Source organism: Dipodomys merriami, unplaced genomic scaffold (genome assembly GCF_024711535.1).
Source record: "Dipodomys merriami isolate MVZ:Mamm:240054 unplaced genomic scaffold, mDipMer1.0.p SCAF_1292, whole genome shotgun sequence".
Taxonomy (NCBI): domain Eukaryota; kingdom Metazoa; phylum Chordata; class Mammalia; order Rodentia; family Heteromyidae; genus Dipodomys; species Dipodomys merriami.
In genome coordinates, this window is record NW_027202596.1 from 76,677 (window position 1) to 81,394 (window position 4,718).

At 41.6% G+C, this 4,718-nt stretch overlaps 1 non-coding gene across 1 annotated transcript; it reads left to right on the top strand.

Annotated features, from left to right (window-relative positions):
• Nucleotides 1-1,598: 1,598 nt before the first annotated feature.
• LOC138824476 (small nucleolar RNA SNORA8) lies at nucleotides 1,599-1,736 on the top strand. Its single transcript, XR_011371096.1, has one exon. It is a non-coding gene; the product is annotated as a small nucleolar RNA SNORA8 (small nucleolar RNA).
• Nucleotides 1,737-4,718: the final 2,982 nt, after the last annotated feature.

Here is a 4,718-nt window from a genome sequence, read left to right on the forward strand (position 1 = left end):
AAACACACTATGGCCCTGGGCTTTTTGTGCTCAAGATTAGCATTCTACCATTTTTACTCTGGGTCCTGGGCACTGTCCCCTAGCTTCTTCAGATCCAGGCTGGTGCTCAGTACCACACTGAACCACAAATATGGCAGGACTTCCAGTTTGCCCATGATCCTCTAGATGTCAGCCTCCTCCTGAGTAGCTGGAATGACAGGCATGAGCCACAGGTGACTGGCTCTCATTACTTCTCTTATTAACTGTAACTCCCCTGTTCAATGCATTTACAATGAAAATTTAAAACAACAAAACAAAACATTACCCTAGGGCACAGAATGTGGTACAGTGGTACAGTGCTTTCCTAGCATTCATGAAGCCCTGAGTTCAATTCCTCATTATAACACATACACACACACACACACACAGAAGCCAGGAGTGGTGCTGTGGCTAAAGTGGTAGAATGCTCAGCCTTGAGCAAAAAAGAAGCTCTGGGACAGCACGCTCAGGGTCCTGAGTTCAAACCCCAGGACTGTTGTCATGTTGGAGACCATTCTATTTCAGAATGTTCAATGACTGTTTATCTGCAGGAAAATTTGCATTTGTCTTCACCGCTTGGATCACTCATTAGGAGAGCTCAAAAGGGAGATGTAGTCAATCCACCGACAGGGAATAGGCTTTGCTTCGTCTGCTGAGTTTAGGTGGGATGATCATTTCCAGGGTGGGTAGCTAGGTGACACAAACCCATGATGGCTGAGTGTGTGTGTGTGTGTGCATGTGTGTGTATGACACACAGCTCCCTATCTGGTGTGTTATACAAATCAATGTGCACGTGACAGAGTCAGAACTTTTGCAGGAGAAACATGGATTTCTGTTGGGGGACAGTCCCTGAGAAATCCATCCTGATTCCTCTACTTCCACAACAAAGGTTGAGCTCATGGGCCACTGGGATCATGTGTGTGGTCTGTCCTCTTTATCCACGTTCTGGTTGTAGAAGACCATGGTGCCTCTGCCTTGCTCCACCACCTAGAAATAGTTCTTCCTAAAGTCTTCAATGGGTGAGGGGTGGCTGGGAGGGATGGATCAGGATCAGCTCAGGTCCCCCTTCCTAGTCTGGTTGGACTAGAATTTACAGATGCCCATGTTCATTGCTCGCTACTGTGACATGCTAAATATGGACATCTCTTGTGATGGAAGTCATGAGATTGCTCCCCTAGCACTGCTACCGGTGTCTTTAATGCAGTGACATGGATCTTTGCAAAACTTGCTTCCTAGGTAAACTTCATAGAAATGAGTATGCCATACTCAATAGTAATAATTGTTATTATCTTATGTGATCTTGCCACTTAAAAACTTCACATTGGGGCTGGGAATGTGGCTTAAGGATAGAGTGCTTGCCTCTCATGCATGAAGCCCTGGGTTCGATTCCTCAGAAAAACAGAAAAAGCTGGAAGTGGTGCTGTGGCTCAAGTTGTAGAAGGCTATCTTTGAGCACAGAGAGGCTCAGGGAGAGTGCCCAGGCCCAGAGTTCAAACCCCACGACATATATATATATATATATATATATATATATATATATATATATATATATATATATACACACACACACACACTTACATTACACTGTATGGTATTTGCATTCAGCAATACCTCCTGCTGATATGTTCAAAGGACAGTGCAATAGAAACTCAATATCTGGCATCGTTGGTTTTCTTGGCTTTGTCCATGGTAAACCTGGTATTTCTATTGATACAATATATGCAGTTTGACAATTCATATTGATAATACTTAGGATAACTGATCTTTTCAGCAAATGCTTTTCTTTCTCTAGGCAGGCATTCAGCAGTTGAATCAAGCTGTTGGACTTAAAAAGTGATCCCAAAATTTGCTTGCAAAATGACATTTCAAAGAATTTAGGTGTGTCATCAGTAATTCTGTAATAGTGCTAAAAGAAGCCCCAATAAAAGATTTGTGGCAGGGCTGATCAGAGTTTCTGCTTTTGGTTGGCCATTTGAACATAGCCACTAGATTTTGGCCTCCCGAGCAGTGAAATGGCTGGCTTGAAAATTGTTTGCTTCAAAAAGGGCTCCCTTAGATTTCAAGAGAAATCTTGAGCATCAGTTTGATGGGCAGTGAAGGAATTACAACATGTAAAAATGATTAAATAAAAATTTATTGACTTCAAATAAAAAATATACATACACACATATATGTATGTGTATATATGTATGTATGTATGAATATATGTAAACTTTAAAAAATTTTTAGGGGGAAGATGGCAGAGGAGAAGCTGGAATCTGAACAAGCTCTTGCATAGAAAGCAGTTTTAGAGTTCCAGTGAACAGTCCTAAGCCAGAGAATCACACCAAGTGTGCCATCACAGGACAGAGAGTTAGGCAAGAGAGGGGAAGCCAAGGCAAGGAGACACATCTGAGCGCTTGCCAGCAGCCGCCACGGTGGTAGCAGGGTCGCGGCGGCAACTGCAGGGCACCCATACCTGAGCCACAGAGAGTCCGGGACGAAGGAGCCAGACGCAGTGGGGGAGCAGATTCTACTCAACACCAGCAAGAACTGAAAAGGGGCGGACATCTTCATCCTGCAGTTTGCAGACCAGAGACGACCCAGGATCCAAGACTCGGCGTGAGTACAAGCCTGACATCCTCACTCCATCTCAGGGAGCAGAGGAGGGAAGGCCACCCCTTCCCCCCCAGCAACAGTGATCTCCATCTTGGATACCGACAAAGCTCAGAGGAGCTGCTAGCTCCAACTCAGGCCTTGGAATAAAATGAGTCATTGAGCAGGTCACAAGAACTTAACGGCAAAGTGACCTGCCAGACTCAGCTCCATCCAGGGAAAAGTCACCCAGCTCAGGCTCCAGCCATAAGAGTGGCTTTCCGCTCTGGATAACCAGAGCCAGAGGCTGCCCCTCCCTCTAGCAGCCTCCACAATCAATTGAAATACAGAAACCCTGAGAATGGCTCCAGGCTGGGCGCTGTGAGTTTTTCACAAAATAGCCCGAGGGAAAAGCAACTGTTTGTTGAAAGGCCTCAACTCTACCCAGAACCTAGTCTCATCACTGCATCCCCCTCTTTTGTGATTCTCAAAGCAGATCACCCTCTCAGAAAACTAACCAGGGAGGGGGATCTCAAAATCTTGGGTAAAACAGAGCATTTTTCTGCCTGTTCGAACAAACTGACTTAAGAAAACAATAAAGCCACAGGACCTCAAGCTGACCAGAGACTCCAACAAGAGGCTGGTTACAGACAAAAAGGAGATACAGGATTCTTCCCACCCCTCCCAAAAAAATAAAAAAAAAAATCAAAGAACTTTTTTTTTTCTTCTTCTTCTTCTTTTTTTGGTACCTTATATATTTATAATTGTTTTTTTCTAAAACTTTTATTAATCTTTAATTTTTTCCTTTTTTGAATAAAATTGTTTTCCAGAAACTTTTTTTTCTCTTATAATTTTTATTTTAGGAATACGTGAATGTGCGTTTTCCTATCTTTTCTTGTCTTCTTTCTCTTTTTCTTTCTTTTTTTAATTATCTTTTTGTTTTTTGTTTAGCTCTACTGACCTTCTGATCTTTATTTCTCCCTTTTTTTATTCTTTTCACCTTTTCCTCTCTTTTGTTCTGCTTTACGTGACTTAACTCTTGTCCTGCACATCCTCAGATAAACCCTTACTTAACAAGTAGACCCTATCCCCCATTGTGTACACACTTAATCCACAAATTTATTACTCAATTCAAAACCTCTGAGACTTAAATTCCTTAATAGCAGTACTACCTCTTTATACCTATATAATATTTTAAGCATTTTGTTAATTTTTTCACAACTCCTCTATGTCCCTCCCCTTCTCTCAATATATTCACATTCCTCTCTAAATAGCTTGTCTTTTTTTTCTCCATAATAATATTAATTTTTACGTTTCTATTTTTTTTGGTCTCTTTTCATTTCCCTTTCCCTTTCTTCTTTTTCTCTCTCTCTCTACATGCATCCTACCCAACCTATTTCCTACATTGAGATTAGGACATAGTTAACTCTCCCTGTGCCTCCCCACACCAATCTATTCCTATTTTTTACCCACATCTCTCCCTAACCCTAATAATTTCTGGTTTCCAAATACTTCTCTGTGGTTCAAAGCCCATTAACATATAGTTGTTTGATGTTGAATAGATGTATCTGTTGAAATAGATTGTATCTGTAGACTATTGACTGTACAAATGCAAACTCTGGTTTATGGTTGTCTTAAGATAGGGTTCTAGCACAAAACTGGTGCTATTTTCATCTCAAATGGTCAGAGTAAGCCGGAAAAACACAAGAAAAATGGCAAATCCTGGTATCTTAATTCCCAATCTTGATAATCAGGGGAAAGAACAGATAATAAATGTTCCAGAGGAGAGTTCCCAAATAGCTCTACAAACACTGCTGGCAAACATGACAAATGAAAAGTTTGACAACTTACAAAGGACTCTGTATGAGCATGATAGGGAGAGAGAGGAGGCATCCCAAAAGTTTATACAGGAATATCATAAGTGTGAGGAAGCTACTCAAAAACTGATAGAGGATTTGTGTGAGCAGCTTGAGAATACTCAAAGAGAAAGGGATGAATAGCGTGAGCAGGCTGAGAACACTCAAAGAGAACTGCAGGAATCCCACGAACGCGAGGAAGCTAATCAAAGAGTAATACAGGAATTGAGAGACCAGGTAGAGAACACACAAAGATCACTAAAGGCATTC